The sequence below is a fragment of the Dipodomys spectabilis genome, unplaced genomic scaffold (assembly GCF_019054845.1).
Source record: "Dipodomys spectabilis isolate Male_0828 unplaced genomic scaffold, ASM1905484v1 ptg000301l, whole genome shotgun sequence".
Lineage (NCBI taxonomy): Eukaryota > Metazoa > Chordata > Mammalia > Rodentia > Heteromyidae > Dipodomys > Dipodomys spectabilis.
Window position 1 is genome coordinate 6,402,683 of NW_024870978.1, and position 18,723 is coordinate 6,421,405.

Consider the following 18,723-nt stretch of genomic DNA (forward strand, 5'->3'; position numbering starts at 1 on the left):
CCATACTCACAGGACAACCTATTGGAAATTTACGTTACAAATTGTGAGGGGTATTGGGGTGAAGGAAAAGTGTGAGAAATATGAGGGAGTGGGTAAAAATTTTGACATGTTATGTATTCCATACCTTACAAAATTCAATACAAAATTAAGTTAAAAATGAGCTACATAAAATATAATTTCACTGTATTGGTATAGTAAATATTATTCATGTGTATTACCTTTTTTTAAAATGAACATTTTGGCTGCTAACTTGAGTTAGCTCTTTCTTTATCAGAGAGACATCAACTGGAATGCTATCAAACTATACAATATTTTCAGAATATACTTCCCATTGTTTTGAAAAAAACATTATTTTAGTATTGTCACATACTAAAACAGAAAACAGTTCAATTCTATGGAAACTCCTAACTGAAAACTGACTAATTGTTAAGAGGACAGAATATATCTGTTCCTCAACATTCCTAAAACTACTAACTACTCATTTTCAAATACTGAACATGCTATACCAGAGACATTCAAAATAGTACCTGTTTGCATTTTATTTAATTCTGCAATAGGTGCAGTTTTCAATGAGGCATTCCATATTTAAAGCCAACAAAAAATAGACACGTTCTTGTAGAGGATAAAACTATGAAGTATCTATAATAATTAATTCTTTTTTTTTTTTCGTCAGTCATGGGGCTTGAACTCTGGGCTTGGGCGCTCTCCCTGTGCTCTGCAGCCAAGGTGAGCACTCTACCTCTTGAGCCACAGTGCCACTTCCAATAAATAATTCCGTAAGAGTAAACATTTGTTCATCAGAGTAAGCTATTATTTCTATAACAATCATTCCTAAGTTTTTATGCCGTAAAGTCATCCTAGCCTAACAATTTCCAACTTGTAAGGTGTGCCTTAAAATTCCCTAAATTCACATCATGACTACCTTAACACTATTGTGAAACAATACTACACTTCTGCTAATGTGATGCCCTTCCTATTGTGGAAAGAATACTACACTAAACTTTCCTATATCATTTTCCCCGCAGTGGTTTTCTTGAGATCAGAACACTTGCAAATATTATTTATTTTTATTTATTTTATTATATACATAATCTATCATAGATATTCAAGAGATCTGTACACCTTAATATTAAGATTAGAAGATTATTATTGAAATCCCACCAGGCAAGAAATTTCCTTGGATTCTTATCTCCAATAAACTCATAAGGAAAAGCCAGACCCAAGTGGCACTGAGGTTCAAGTGTTAGAGCAATAGCTTTGAGCAAAACAGGCTCAGGGACAGTGCCCCAGCCCAGAGGTTAAGCCCTAGGACAAACCAAAAAACAAAAACAAAATAAAAACAAACCTCAAACGTAGCATTTTTCTCATTGTATACAGAGGTACATAATTAAGGAAATTTCTTCCTGTGATATGTATAGGTAGAAAAAAAAAGATGTCACCCAATTACTCTTCATACCATGTTACACCAAATTCTCAAAAGATTGCTGTTTCTATATTTATAAATTAATATAATCAATTTGTTGTCTATTTGTCTAGATTATCCACATTATCATTTTACACATGAACTGTTGGAATTATCTACCAACTAATTTCTTATTATACCTCACTTGAAAGACTACTCGAGTCAATTAGAATGCCAGAATCATTTGTGAATTTGTAAATTAAATCTTCTACTTGAAAATAATTTTGTAGTATCCTATAGAATATTAAATTACAAACAAAAAAATATCTATTTTAAATCGAAATTCTAATTTAGCCAGGTCTACAAAGTCCTACATTGAATGAACTTTCCTATTTCTCCAGGCTTAAACTTTTGTAATCCTTCAACATTTCTTTGGAATCTAACATAATGATGCTTACTTTTTCAAATTTTTGGTTCGGAGTCATGAGCTCTTTTGCATCTAGAAATGATCTGTAATTAAGACAACATTTAAAACACAACTGAGGATTATATATGAGTTGCATTTCTATAGGAAACTTGACTTCTCAAAACATAATGACAAAATTAGCCCAAATTTCCAACTCTGTATTCCTTTCTTGTTTATTTTTATTCCTTTCTTGGTTGGTTTTATTGAGAAAAAAATTATTTTCTGCTAGTTCACCAGAGTTTCTGATCAGCTCAAGAAACTTGGGAGTGGAGTCCATAGAGTCCATTAAATACAAGATCATGTCATCTTCATGTTTATTTTTTCTTCTCTTTTTCTTTTTTTAAATTTATTATTTTTTCTTGTGAAAATACTGTACAGAAGGGTTAAAATACCTGGGCAAGATAATGAGTACATTTCCTGTCAAGCATTGTAGCCTTCTACTTTGTTTCCCCTATCCATCCCTTCCCATCTACCTCCCTTGTCCCGACCCAATCCTCCTCCCCCCACCAAAGTTGTAAATTTCGATTTCAACATAATGACTTGTACATCTTATTGTTGCAATGGGTCCACCTGTATCCATAGTTAAACGATTGGTTTTTGCCATTCCCTTCCAGAAATTATACCGACATCGAATTCAGTTAAAGCAGTGGTTATACCATGAGGGAGGGACATATAAAGCAACAAGAAATAATCTTATAAATGTGTTAGAAACAATCCCATGGAAGAAAAAAATTTGAATGCATATCTTAGCTTTCATTTCCCTAACATCAACTTATCTGACCTATTCTGATTGACTCAGACATATTCTAGTTACTGCAAATAAGGGAGACCATGGTACCTATATTTCCTTGGGTCTGGCTTACTTCACTTAATATAATTTTTTCCAAGTCTTTCTATTTCCTAACAAATGGGGGCAATGTCATTCTTTCTGATGGAGGCATAGAATTCTGTTGTGTATATATACTACATTTTCTTGATCCATTCATCTACTGAAGGGCATCAGGGTTGGTTCCATATCTTAACTATGGTAAATAATGATGTAATAAACATAGTCGACCTGGAAGCTTTAGTTTGGTCTTGTTTGTGAACATTTGGGTAAATGCCAGAATGTGGGATTGATGGGTCATAGGGGAGCTCTATGTGGAGTCTTTTGAGGAACCTTCATATTGCTTTCCAAAGTGGTTGAACAAGTTTACACTGCCACCAATAGTGCAGTAAGGTTCCCTTCTGTCCACATCCCCTCCATCGTCTGTTGTTATTAGAGTTCTTGATTATAGCCATTCTAACTGGATGAGGTGGTATCTCAATGCTGTTTTGATTTGCATTTCTTTCATTACTAAAGAGCATTTCTACATGTGTTTATTGCCCATCCTTCATTCCTCTTCAGAGAAATTTCTCATTTTTAGGCCACTTATTTATTGGGCAGTTGTTTCTTTGAAGATTTGTTGTTGGGGGATTTAATTTTTTGATTTCCAGGTATATTTTAGATATGAGACCCTTGTCCATTGTATGGCTAGTGAAGATGTTCTCTCAATCTGTGGGCTTTCTAGTGATCTTGCTAGCTATGTCCTTTGCCATGCAGAAGCTTTGCAATTGCATGCAATCCCATTTGTCCCATTTGTCTTTGATATTTTTGTGTTTCTGGATCTCTGTTAAGAAAATTTTGGACTGTGCCAAGAAGACCTAGAGTTTCTGCTATTCCATCCTGTAATATTTTCAGTGTCTGCTTTGACTCTAAGGTCTTTGATCCATTTGGAGTTGATTCTGGTGCAGGGTGATAAAAAAAGATCTAGCTTTAGTTTTCTACAAGTAGTTAACCAATTTTGCCAGCACCATTTACTGAAGAGGCTGTCTTTCTTCCATTCTATTTTTTTAGCTCCCTTATTGAAAATTAGATGCCTATGGGACTGTAGGTTCATTTCTGGGTTTTTAATTCTATTCCATTGGTCATCTTGTATATTTTACTTCATTTTTCCCTGTTTGGATTTCCTTTAAGTTTGCATCTTGTCTTATTATCCCAGCTAGCATTCTTATACTAAGTTCAAGAGGAGTGGAGAGAGCAGACATCCTTATCTCTTTCCTGAATTTATGAGAAATGACTTTAACTTTTCACCATTAAGTTTAATGCTCGCTGTAGGTTCGTCATTCCTTAGCCAAAACAACAGCACTGGAGCAATATCCAAATTTCAAACTAAAGCGAAAAGCCATAGTAATAAGAACATCTTGGTACTGGCACAAGAACAGTCCTGAGGACCAATGGAATAGGACAGAAGACTCAGAAAAGAACCAAGTGACCTATAGCCATTTAATCTTTGACAAAGGAGCTGAAAGATAGAACGGAAGAAAGACAGCCTTTTCAGTAAATGGTGTTGGTAAAATTGGTTAAACACCTGTGGAAAACTAAAGCTAGATCCACATATATATATCAGCCTGGATGAGAATCAAGTCCAAATGGATCAAAGACCTCAAAATAAAAGCAGACACCGTGAAAACATTACATGAATGATAAGAGAAACTCTAGGGCTCTTTAGCACAGGCCAAAATGTTCTTAATAGAGAACCAGAAACAAAACAAATCAAAGAAACATTGGAGAAATGGGATTGCATGAAACAGCAGAGCTTCTGCAATGTAAAGCTCATAGATAGCAAGATCGATAGAAAGCCCACTTACAGGGAGAAGTTCTTCATGAGTCATAAAACAGACAAAGTCTTATATCTAAAATATACTTAGGACTCAAAATCATAAATCCCCCAACAACAAATCCTCAAAGGAACAACTTCCCAATAACTAAGTGGGCTGAAGACTTAAGGAGAGACTTCTTTGAAGATGAAATAAAAAATGTCCAGTAGACACTTGAAGAAATACTCAACTTTTCTAGTCATAAAAGAAATGCAAATCAAAGAATTGAGATTTTACTTCACTCCAGTTAGAATGGCTATAATCAAGAAATGTAATAATGACAGATGCTGGTGGGGATGTGGCTAAAAAGGAACCCTACTGCATTATTGGTAGGAGTGTAAACTTGTTTAACCACTTTGGAAAGCAGTAAGGAATTTCTTCAAAAGACTCCTTGTAGAGCTTCCCAATGACCCAGCAAACCCACTTTTGGGCACTTACCCAAATGATCACAAAGCTACCAACACAACCATGTTTATTGCAGTATTATTCACCATAGCTATGATATGGAACTAACCCCGATGCAACTCAGCAGAAGAATGGATCAAGAAAATGTGGTACACACACACACACACACACACACACACACACACACACACACACACATACACACACTGGAATTCTATGCTTCCTTCAGAAAGAATGACATTGTTCCATATGTTAGCAAATGGAAAGTCTTGGCAAAAAATTATATTCAGTGAAGTAAGCCAGACCCAAAGAAACACAGGACCCATGGTTTACCTTGTTTTACCTTTGTTTGCAAGGATTAGAACATGACTAGGACAAGCTTATAATGCACTATGTGATTCTTTTGTAGGTTCATCCCGCCACGGTATACCCCTGTTTTCACTGTATTTGATTCAAGTGTCCTGGATCATATATATATATATATACATATATATATATATATGTAATTTGGAGAGTGGAAGGGATATAGCAGCATACTTAAATGGGCATGCAAGTTGACCCATTGTGACAACGAGATGTACAGGACACTGTGTCGAAAATGAATTTAAAATGTCAGGCAGGGGTCGACGAGGGAGGAGTTGGAGATGTGGGGAGGGAAAACATGGCAGGGGAAAAACAAAGGAGGAGATAACAATGCTCTATAAGAAATGTACTCATTACCTGGTCCTGTAACTCTGAGTCCTCTGTACAGTATTTTTACGTTAAAGTATATATTAAAAAATCTCTACCTGGTGTAGATTTCCAGTACTGCCCTCGGAATTGCATTTTCAGCCTATTCTGGCTGTGGTTAGGTCCACCTACCCAATGGATCAGTATTCTTCAAGCCATCTTGGTCCTGAAGTGGGACTTGGATTATCCAGTGGTGGTTAGAACCAGGTCAAGGACAGGACAAAACCACTTCCAGGACATGGTTTCTTCATTCCCCATGCAACTAGGATTGCAAGCAGAATTTCTCTGAATTGGGCTCCAGAAAACAATCAGTGAATCAAAAGGCATGTCCACCAAAAACCTCCCTCCGCCCCCCCCCCCTATTTCCTCCTTTCTCCCTCCCTGGGAAAGTACAAAATAATTTTGAAGGCTTTGGCACACACACAAAATGCCCACCATCTCCCCTAGTAAACTAGGTTTTAATTCACTAAGTCATGTAAACGGATAATGCTGCATTCATTATTCTGGACAACATCTTCAGGCTGATTGATGCTTTAATTTTTATTGTAGTTGTTGGTAGGGGGGCCTGACCTCTGTGTCTGGGTGCTCTCCATGAGCTGTTCATATCAAGGCTAGTGCACTACCACTTCAGACACAGTGCCACTTCCAGTATTTTCTGCTTATGTGGTGCTGAGGAATTGAACCCAGGACCTCATGCATGCAAGACAAACATTCTACCACTGAGTCTCCTTCCAGCCCTAATGGTTTAATTCTTTAAAATTTCTTCTTCTCAGTCATGGGGCTTGAACTCAGGGTCTGGGTATTAACACATCCCTGAATTCTTGGGTTCAAGGGGAGCCCTCTCCCAATTGAGCCACAGGGCCACTTCCTATTTGGAGATAAGTGACTCACAGACTTTCCTGCCAGGGTTTTCATCGAACAGGTGAATTTTTTAATTATCTTTGTTCTAGGTGTTTATTGGTACATTACAGTTTTCTGTAAAGCTTTGTCTCCAAGTAATCCAACAGCATTAAATATTATATTTCAGAGTTATCCTTTAGCACATCCATTTTGAAATTATTTTAAGGTGAAATTCTAATTCTTTGTAGTAACAACCCAGTAAAGTCCAAATGGGAAATATGCTAATTTCAGCAGCCTTGCCTCTCCTTCCTCTTTTTTTATCTACAGTATCTTTTCTTGTTTTGGAACAAGTGTCATGGACTGTACAACCATCCAAAAGGAAGCTTATTCCATTAATTTAATAAGAAAGGAATCTAGCCTGCCTGTATCTCAAGGCAACTTTGAGTATAATATTAATCTAATAATTCATGTCAGTGGATTTTCAGTCATTTCGATAATTTTTTGTTTAACCACTCATTAAAGAGGTTCCAAAAAGCAAGAATCAAAAATCATGCTCTGCTTTCTAAGAATGTTTAAAAAGCTAGTAATTCAACAAGACACATTCTATTCCTCCAAGATTCTATGGTGAAGAATTTCTCTTTTATCATAGCCCTTACCACTGACCCCTTCCCTTCGAACTTGTAGCTTTGTTCAGTTTTCTTGTACCAGCTTTCGTTTTGGTATTAGCCTCAGTAATCTCCTTGTAGTATTTGACAATGAAATTCCATTTATTTTTAGAGAGCTCAATTCATATTGCCAAAGGCAGAGTAATGAGCATATAATAAAGCATAAACTATTGAATATCATTAACATGATCATATGCAACTGTTTCATAAATTAATATAGATACCACGTAAATATGCATCTTAATATACTTTTTAAAATGCAAACTAGTTACATATCATAAATTAATACAGATCACTGGCACAAGAGACTAAGCTAAATTTTTATATCATCCCCAATATTTTTGTCAAATTTTCTTTTCTCATTAACTTTCACATTAGGGCCTTCTTTTCCTAGCAATAAGTTATAAGTTGATATACTTGGATTTTAGTCTCCTTTGAGTAACCTCTTTTCTTTCCACCACTAGTTAGTCCCTCATGAAAATACCTGAGGAATAACATCCCATTGTGCCTGCAAGAGGAGTACCCAAGTCGACTATCTGTGCCTACTCTTGCCTTGCTTTGTTTGGGAATTTGGTAGCAGAGACAGGGTTGTCAGGGATCAGGTGGCTGGAACCATAGTGTTAAGAATTATGGGTAGCAGAATGAGTAGCATAGAAAGGGAGTACCAGGGAAAGGGTAATTGTTACTGTAATTGCTGAGTTGTAGTGGCAGGAAATTGGGTAGCAGCAACAGCTTTGCAGGGGTTGGGGTAGCTAATACAGGCATCCAGAAACATTTAGCAGGAGAAACAAGCATAGAGAAAGTGAAAGATAAAAGTTGTGAGACACTGTGGGAATTCTTTGTCTACCCATGCTAAAAACATGGATGAGTGCTATTTTAAACTAAAACTACAAAAGAAAATTTAAGTTCTTGGTGCTAACAAATCTTCCCAGGTGTTATTACATTAAACAGAGAATTCAAAATGGTTTTTCTTCATGAATACAGACATCAAAGTTATAATCATAGTTATTTCAAAATGCCAATTAAATGGGAAAATCAGTCAGGAGGTAAAATTTATATTGAATGTTAACATTTAAGAGGAAAAGAAGATCCTAGGCGGCAGACTAAAGATAAAGCAATATCAGAGCACTATATGTTCAATAATAATTAAGAAACTTTAATTGAGAAATTGAGCTGGAATGTACACATGAGGCAAATGCAAGCCTACCTCCAACAAAGAAACACCATAATGTATATCTCAGAAAAAGTAACCAAGTTCCTTATCCTTGATTTCAATAATAAACATAACTCGCCTTACACACACACACACACACACACACACACACACACACACATATATGCAACAGCTCAATTTACTCATATCCATTCAACGTGAATCAAAGATCTTCCTGTAATATTTGAAACTCTAAAAGTTTCAAGTTTTACTCTGAAAACATTACAGGACAGAATAGGAGAAACCCACCCAACTTCTCCTTGGCACGGTCCAAAATTTTCTTAATAGAGACCCAGAAATAAAAAAAAAAATCAAAGTCTAATGGGACAAATGGGATTGCATGAAATAGCAGAGCTTCTTCATGGCAAAGGACATAGCTAGCAAGATTACTAGAAAGCCGATCGATTGGGAGAAGAACTGCACTAGCCATACAATGGACAAATCTAAAATATACCTGGAACTCATATCTAAAATATCTGACATATATCTAAATTATACCTAAAGTATACCTGTATCTCAAAAAATTAAATCCCCCAACAACAAATCCTCAAAGAAACAAATGCCTAATTAATAAGTTGGCTAAAGACTTAAACAGAAACTTCTCTGAAGAGGAAAGAAGGATGGCCAATAAACACATGAAGAAATGCTCAACCTTTCTAGCGATAAAAGATTTACAAATAAAAACATTGAGGTACCACCTCACACCAGTTAGAATGGCTATAATCAAGAACTCTAATAACAACAGATGCTGGAGGGGATGTAGACAGAAGGGAACCTTACTACATTTTTGATGGGAGTGTAAACTTGTTCAACCACTGTGGCAAGCAGTATGGAGGTTCCTCAAAAGACTCCACATAGAGCTCCCCCATGACCTAGCAATCCCACATTGGGGCATTAACCCACATGATCACAAACAAGACCATAGTAAAGCTACCAGCACACCTATGATTATTGCAGAATTATTTACCATAGCTATGATATGGAACCAACCCAGATGCCCCTCAGTAGATGAATGGATCAAGGAGATGTGGTATATATACACAATGGAATTCTATGCCTCCATCAGAAAGAATGACATTGCCCATTTGTTAGGAAATGGAAAGACTTGGAAAAAATTATATTAAGTGAAGTAAGCCCGACCCAAAGAAACATAGATCCCACAGCTTCCCTTATTTGCAATAACTAGTAGATGTATGTGTCAAGCAGAAAAGGTCAAATGAAGTTGATGTTAGTTGAATGAACCCCAAGATAAGTTTTTTTTTTTTTCATTCATGCAGTTGTTTCTAAGATATTTATACGATGATTTCTATATTGCTTTGTATGTCCCTCCCCCATGGTATAACCCCTGCTTTCACTGTATTTGATGTTTGTATAATTTGTGGAGAGGAAGGGCAAAAACAAATCGTTTAACTAGGAATACAGGTGGACCCATTGCATCAATGAGATGTACAAATCATTATGTCGAAAAATGAGCTTTACAACTTTGGTGGGGAGAGGAGGGGATTACCCATCTACTTTCCAGCTGATCTATTGGTGTAGAAGCAATACAAAGTAATACAAAGCAATACAAACCATTTCTTTCTATAAATAATTTTTCTCTGAACATCTTAAGAATAAATTCTGAGAACATGAAATAAAAAATCTGTAAGTTTAAAACAGTCTTGTAGACAAGTTAAAGAATTACTGAGAACATGTATTTTAAGAATAATTTCAGAGAGCTTGAACTCAGGGCCTGGGTTCTGACTCTGAGATTTATTACTCAAGATTAGTGTTGCCACTTTGAGCCGCAGTGCCACTTCCAATTTTCTCATGGTTAATTGAACAAAAAAGTCTCCCCAATTTTCCGCTCCAGACTGCTTTATACTAGGATCTAGAGGTCTCAGATCTCTGAGTAACTAGGATGATAGTCATGAGCCCCTTGCTAGAATAATTGCTTACCTGAGACAGAGACCAGTTAGTATTAAATGTCAATCATGTTTAACTTTGTAAAATAAAGTTAACTGAAATGCCTTCCGCTGGAAATAAGGACTCAAATGTGTAGGTGGGTTAAAAAGTTCTTACCAAAAGCCACATATTTTCCTTGTTTTTTTTTCTTCCAAAATTGTGTGCTTTCCAAAATCATACCTTACTTATCTTTCCTTGCTGGATTCTTTAGTTTATCTCATACATGCCCACAGCTCCTTCAACTATGTTCTTTATGTGAAAGCTTGGAAATATCTATTTTCAGTCCAAACTCCTTGTATGCGCCTCTCATCCATATATTCAACTGCCATAAAAACTTGTGAAACAGTAATTATCTCTTATCATTACTGGATATTAATGTGTAAGAAAAATTTAAGAAAATAATGAATAGCAGAATAAATATAACATGATTTCAAAAGTAATGCTAAACATAAATAAAATGTTGATTATTTTCTGAGCAATTTAATAAAAACCTCAAGGAAAAGAAATCAACTTTTTTGAGTGCTGATATTATGGTTTAAACTCAGGACCTAACCTTGTTACTTAGGCTTTTTCCCTCAAGGGTGGTGCTCTGTATTTGAACAACAGCTCCCTTTCCAACTTTACTTGTGCGATTATATAGAGATAAGAATCTCATGGAATAAAAATCATTTGTGTCCCTATCTTGGGGTTCATTTCACATAACATCTTCTTATATGGTCATATGGTACCATGTACTAGTTACTTCAAGTAAGATTAACCATGGGACCTATGGTTATATGAGCCTGGCTTATTTCACTTAATACAATTGTTTCTGTGCCTTTCCATTTCCTAGCAAATAGGGCTATGTCATTCTCTCTGACTGGAGGCATAGAATTCCATTGTGTGTGTGTGTGTGTGTGTGTGTGTGTGTGTGTGTGTGTGTATCACATTTTCTTGATACATTCATCTACTGAGGGGCATCTGGGTTGGTTCCATATCTTAGCTATGGTAAATAATGCTGCAATAAACATAGTTGTGCCGGTAGCTTAGTATGGTCTTGTTTGTGAACATTTGGGCAAATGCCAAAAATTGGATTGCTGGATCATATGGGAGCTCTAAATGGAGTCTTGGAAAAAATTATATCAAGTAGAGTAAGCCAAACCCAAAGAAACATAGTTCGTATGGTTTCCTTTATTTGCAATAACTATTATATGTCTCAGGCAAGCATAAAAGTCCAAAAGCTATGTACATAAGACCAGATAAGATGTTGTTAAGCGAAATGAACCCCAAGATAGGGTTTGTAATCTACCATGTGTTCTTTATCTTGTTATGTTCCTCCCCCATGGTGTAACCCCTGTTTTCACTGTATTTAATGTCGTTGCCCTGCATCTTGTATACACCATTCTCTAGCTTGGGGAGGGGAAGGGAAAAACAAAAGAGTTAAATAGTGATACAGGCTAACACATTGTAACAATGAGATGCACAAGACTCTATGTTGAAAAAGGATCTTTACAATATAGGCAGGGAAGAGGGAAAGGGAGGAGAGGGGAGTGTAGTTGTAGAGGTGGGAGGGGAGGGTTAGGGCAAAAAGTTCAAGACCTCAAATAAATAAAATGGACTAGAAGTATGACAAAAGTATTTGAGCTGCTTGGTGCTATACAGACAAAGTCCTGTCTAGCAAGCAGAGAACTCCTGAATAGAATCCTAGTAATATTCCTTTCTTCCACCAAAAAGCCTAAATAATTTTGTCCTATTTGAACATCTAATTTCAAGGCCACTGACAAATCAAGATGGTGATATTTTCTTAAAAATTAGGTATTCAAAAGAGACAAAACTCTTTATGTTTTGAAAAAATTGAAAAGGAAGGAAAATGCATGTGATTTTTGTTAGCTCCATAAATTTTGAAAACATAAAATGTACTCAAGTATTTAATATATATCCATATGTGTGCATATATCCATGTATGTATAAATGTGTGTATGTATATAATCATATATATACATACATATATATATATGTGTGGTTCATCTCTTTTCTGTGTAGCAAATGGAACAAATGAATCTGTACAATCACTACTCAAAGGGATGAATAGACAAAGAGAATGAGCAGAGAACTCATACTCAGGAATCTATGGTTATCCCATAACCCTGAAAATCTTTTACATCAGTCTGCATGTGTCAGTTAGTGCAGTACAGGGACAATACGATGGCAATGAGATACCAGGCAGATGACACGAGAAATGAGAGATACAAATGGTACAATATTCTTTTTGATGCGTAAGTAGAATTTCCAGTGTGTGTGTGTGTGTGTGTGTGTGTGTGTGTGTGCCAGTCCTGGGGTATGAATTCATGGCCTGGATGCTATCCTTAAGTTTTTATGCTCAAGGCTAGCATTCTACTACTTGAACCACAGCTCTGTTTTTTTGGTGCTTAATTGGAGAAAAGAGTCTCATATAGACTCCTGCCTGCACTTGCTTGCAGTTATAATCTTCAGATCTCAGCATCCTGAGTGCTAATATTACAAGGGTGAGCCACCACCACCTGCCCTCTACCTCTTACCTATAACCTCGGCCTTCCTCTGAGTTCCAGAAGTGTATGTCTCACCAAACTCATATTGTTTTTGCCAGTGTTGTGGCTTGAACTCAGGGTCTGGGCATGTTCCTGAGCTGCATTTGCTGAAGGCTACATTCTATCACTTAAGCCACAGTGCCACTTTTGGCTTTTTCTGTTTATGTGGCACTGAGGAATCCAACCCAGGGCTTCAAGCTTGCTTGGTAAGCACTCTACCACTTAGCCACATTCACAGCCAAGGGATTACTTCTAACAGGAACTATGAGGGTGGGATTCATTGGCATACTCTTTTCAGCACAGAAATAGCTGGTCATTTCATATCTTTGCCAGGATTTGGGACCAGTGTGAGACTCGGCAATCAGGAATGATGAATGAGTGATAGCCACCAGGCCTCAGAGATCTAGGCTCACGTCCTACAGAGGGATAGGGAATATGGAGCAAGAACTTTCCACAACTGCTACAGCCTATGAACAATGGTCTCCCTGGAGGCAGTGGGTGGCTGCTAGATGTCCCAATGAGACACCTCTGCCAGAACATGATGTACCCGTTGCATACCCCAGCCAAGGCAAGCCTTCTGGGCTTCAGTTATTAAATGGCAGAGAAGGATGCTTTGTTCAGGGTACTGGCACAGGCTTAGTACTCTCTCAGGGCTTGTCCCAGCTTGCCCAGGTTGGGGGTCTGGTCATGGGCAACCTGCTGAATACCCATCATACATAATCCATAAATACTCAGAGACATGGAGTTACTGCCTTCTTTTTTTTTTTCCTTTGGCAAGACTGAGGTTGAAATATGAGCCTAAGCCCTATCCCTGATCTCCTCTTTCTTAAGGGTAGCTCTCAGCCCTTTAGCCACAGCCACAACCCATGAGGATATTTTCCTGTGATCTCTTAGAAATAAGAGTGTTGCAGACTTTCCTGCCCTAGCTGAATTTAAATTGGCATTCTCTATATCTCAGCCTCCTGAGGAGCTAGGATTACATACAGGAGCCAATGCCACCTGACTTTCTTTTCTTCTTGTTGTTCTTTTTTTAATCGTGATAATCTGAAATCGTCATTGTCATTCCAATGGTTTGCATTCAAAGTAAACTTCCCAGACCTGGAGTACAAATGCCAGGACTGCCACACACAAATGGAGGGAGATCCTGACAAACTCATTCCTATTTATGTGAATGCTAGTGGAATGTTATAAAAAATAATTAAATTTGTGAGGAGTTCCGGGAAGATGGCGGAGGAGAAGCTGGAACCTGAACAAGCTCTTGCATAGAAAACAGTTTCAGAGTTCCAGTGAACAGTCCCAAGCCAGAGAATCACACCAAGTGTGCCATCACAGGACAGAGAGTTAGTCAAGAGAGGGGAAGCCAAGCAGACACATCTGAGCAGCTGCCGCTGCGGCGGCAGGGTCGCAGCGGCGACCACCGCCGCGGAGGCATACCTGAGACGCAGTCCGGGACGAAGGAGCCAGACGCAGCGGACGAGCGGATTCTACTCAACACCAGCAAGAACCGACAAGGAGCGGACAACTTCATCCTGCACTTTGCAGACCAGAGACGACCCGAGATCCAAGACTCCGCGTGAGTAGAAGCCCCACTTCCTCACTCCTCTGGGAGCAGAGGAGGGAAGGCCACCCCTCCCCCCCCAGCACCGGTGATCTCCATCTTGGATACCGACAAAGCTCGGAGGAGCGGCTAGCTCCAGCTCAGGCCTTGGAATAGAGCTAGTCATTTGGCAGGTCACAGGAACTTGGCGGCGAGGTGACCTCACAGACTCAGTTCCATCCAGGGAGGGGTCGCCCAGCTCAGGCACCAGCCACTGGAGTGGCTCTCCTCGCTGGGTGGCCAGAGCCAGAGGCTGCCCCTCCCTCTAGCAGCCTCCACAATCAATTGAAAAACAGAAACCCTGAGAATGGCTCCAGGCTGGGTGCTGTGAGTTTTTTTTCACAAAATAGCCCCAGGGAAAAGCTACTGTTCGTTGAAAGGCCTCAACTCTACCCAGAACCTAGCCTCATCACTGCATCCCCCTCTTTTGTGATTCTCAAAGCAGATCACCCTCCCAGTAAACTAACCTGGGAGGGGGATCTCAAAATCTTGGGTAAAGCAGAGCATTTTCCTGCCTGTTCCAACAAACTGACTTAAGAAACCAATCAAGCCACAGGACCTCAAGCTGACCAGAGACTCCAACCAGACTCTGGTTACAGACAAAAGGGAGATACAGGACACTTCCCACCCCTCCCAAAAAAAAAAAAAAAATCAAAGAACTTTTTTTTTCTTCTTCTTCTTTTCTTTTTTTCTTTTTCTTGTTTTGTTTTTTTTCGTTTTTTGTTACCTTATATATATATAAAAAAATTTTTTTGCTTTTCTAAAACTTTTATTAATCTTTAATTTTTGCCTCTTCTGAAAAAAATAATTGTTTTCCATTAACTTTTTTTTTTCTCCTATTATAATTTTTATTTTAGGAATACGTGAATGTGTGTTTTCTTTTCTTTTCTTGTCTTCTTTCTCTTTTTCTTTCATTCTTAATTATCTTTTTGTTTTTTTTTCTAGCTCTACTGAACTTCTGATCTTTTCTTCTCACTTTCCTATCCTTTCCATCTTTTCCTCTTTGTTCATCTTTATGTGACTTAACTCTTGTCCTGCACATCCTCAGATAAACCCGTAGTTAACCAGTAGACCCTATCCCCCATTGTGTACACACTTAATCCACAAACTTATTACTCAATTCAAAACCTCTGAGACTTAAATTCACTAATAGCAGTACTTTATACCTATACAATATTTTAAGCATTTTTTTAAAGTTTTTCACATCTCCTCTATGTCCCTCCCATTCTCTCAACATATTCATATTCCTCTATAAATAGATGGTCTTTTAATCTCTAAAATAACATTAATTTTTACGTTTCTATTTTTTTTCTGGTCTCTTTTCATTCCCCTTTCCCTTTCTTCTTTTTCTCTCTCTCTCTACTTATATCCTACCCAACCTATTTCCTGCATTGTGATTAGGACATAGTTAACTCTCCCTGTGCCTCCCCACACCAATCTATTCCTATTTTTTACCCACATCTCTTCCTAACCCTAATAATTTCTGGCTTTCCAAATTCTTCTCTGCGGTTCGAAGTTCTTTAACATATAGTTGTTTGATGTCGAATAGATGTATTTGTTGAACTAGATTGTATCTGTAGACTATTGACTGTACAAATGCAAACTTTGGTTGATGGTTGCCTTAAGATAGTGTTCTAGCACAAAACTGGTGCTATCTTCATCTCAAATGGGCAGAGTAAGCCGGAAAAACACAAGAAAAATGGCAAATTCGGGTATCTCAATTCCCAATCCTGATAATCAGGGGTTAGAACAGATAATGAATAATCCAGAGGAGAGTTCCCAAACAGCTCTACAAACACTGGTGGCAAACATGATAAATGAAAAGTTTGACAACGTACAAAGGACTCTGTATGAGCGTGATAGGGAGAGAGAGGAGGCATCCCAGAAGTTTATACAGGAATATCATAAGCGTGAGGAAGCTACTCAAAAACTGATACAGGATTTGCGTGAACAACTTGAGAATACTCAAAGAGAAAGGGAGGAATGGCGTGAGCAGGCTGAGAACACTCAAAGAGATCTGCAGGAATCCCACGAACGGGAGGAAGCTAATCAAAGAGTAATACAGGAATTGAGAGACCAGGTAGAGAACACACAAAGATCACTAAAGGCATTCATGGAATCCATTAACAAAGAGCTGAAGGAAGTCAGGGAGACCACAAAGGGAATGCTGAATGGAACCCAACAGAAGGAATGGGAGCCCAAAGAAACCATAACCAATCAACTAAGTGATTTGAGGACAAACACTGAACACCAAATTAAGGAAGTAAAGAAATTCATACAAGACCTAAAACAGAGCTTCAAAAAAGAACTTGAAGCCATCAAAGCTGACCAACTAGAAGGAAAAGAGATAAAAAACAAAGTAGAGAGTCTTGACAGCAGGTTAGACCATGCAGAAGATCGAATCTCAGGGATTGAAGACAGCCTAGATATTATAGAGAAAGAACATACAACCATCCAAGACAAGTCCAAGAAATATGATAGATCTATCCAACACCTGGAAGACACCATCAGAAGGCCTAATCTAAGGATAATGGGTGTAGAGGAACACCTAGAAACAGAAGTTAATGGTCTAGGAAATCTGTTTAACAGGATCCTAGCAGAGAACTTCCCAAACATGCAAAAAGATAGGCCTGTCCAGATACAAGAAGCCTTTAGAACCCCAAATAGACCAGACCAGAATAGGACATCCCACCGTCACATTATAATCCACACAGGATCAACTCAGAACAAGGAAAAGATCCTTAAAGCTGTCAGGGAGAAAAGGGTAATCACTTATAAAGGGAAACCAATTAGAATCACCTCAGATTTCTCAGCAGAGACAATCAAAGCAAGAAGAGCCTGGAATGATGTATGCCATGCCCTAAAAACAAACAACTATCAACCAAGAATACTGTACCCAGCTAAACTCTCCTTCATAACTGAAGGCCAAATAAAAACCTTCCATAGCAAAGAAAAATTGAAACAATACATCTCCACCAAACCAGCCCTACAAAAGATTCTTAAAGATGTCCTACACATAGAAAACCAACAAGACCGCAATAAAGGCCAAGAAACTGCACCCAAACTGAGAATCCAAGAACCATAGGAAGAACCCAGTTTTCGCAGCCCCCAAGAAGGTAGATAACATGGCAGGAACTCCCAAATACCTCTCAGTCCTATCTCTTAATGTTAACGGACTGAACTCTCCAATTAAGCGACATAGACTGTCTAGTTGGATTAAAAAACAAGACCCTTCTATCTGCTGCCTGCAGGAGTCACATCTTGCCCATAAAAACAAACACATTTTCAATGTTAAAGGCTGGAACAAAATCTACCAAGCAAACGGACCGCATAAACAGGCGGGAGTTGCAATCCTAATATCAGATAAAATAGACTTCAAATTAAAATTCATGAAAAGAGATAAAGAAGGTCGCTACATACTAATTAAAGGATCTCTCCTTCAGGAGGATATTACAATTCTAAATATCTATTCGCCAAACAATGGAGCACCCAAATTTATCAAAGAAACACTACTTTCCCTCAAATCCCATATAGATCCAAAGACATTAATCGTTGGGGATTTTAACACACCACTCTCCCCACTAGATAGATCAACTCGGCAAAAACTCAACAGAGAAACCGCAGATCTAAACAGCTGCATAGATCAACTAGACTTAACAGACATTTACCGAACATTTCACCCAGCAGCATCAGAATACACGTTTTTCTCAGCAGCACATGGAACGTTTTCTAAAATAGACCACATTTTAGGCCACAAAGCAAACTTGTCTAAATTCAGAAACATTGAAGTTCTACCTTGCATTCTCTCTGACCACAAGGGAATAAAGTTAGAACTCAACACCAAAAGCCACCAAAGACAGTCCGGTATCACATGGAGGCTGAACAACACACTGCTGAATCATGAGTGGGTCATGGAAGAGATTAGAAAGGAAATTCAAATGTTCATGCTATTCAACAAAAATGAACACACAAAATACCAGCTCCTCTGGGACACAGCAAAGGCAGTACTCAGAGGCAAGTTTATAGCTCTGAGCTCCTACATCAACAAATTGGAGAGATCTGAAACTAACAATTTAATGACACATCTAAACCTCCTTGAAAAAGAGCAGCAAGATAAACCCCAATCCAGTAGACGAAAAGAAATAATCAAAATTAAATCAGAATTAAATGAATTAGAATCCAAAAAAACTATAGAAAGAATCAACAAAACAAAGAGTTGGTTCTTCGAAAAACTTAA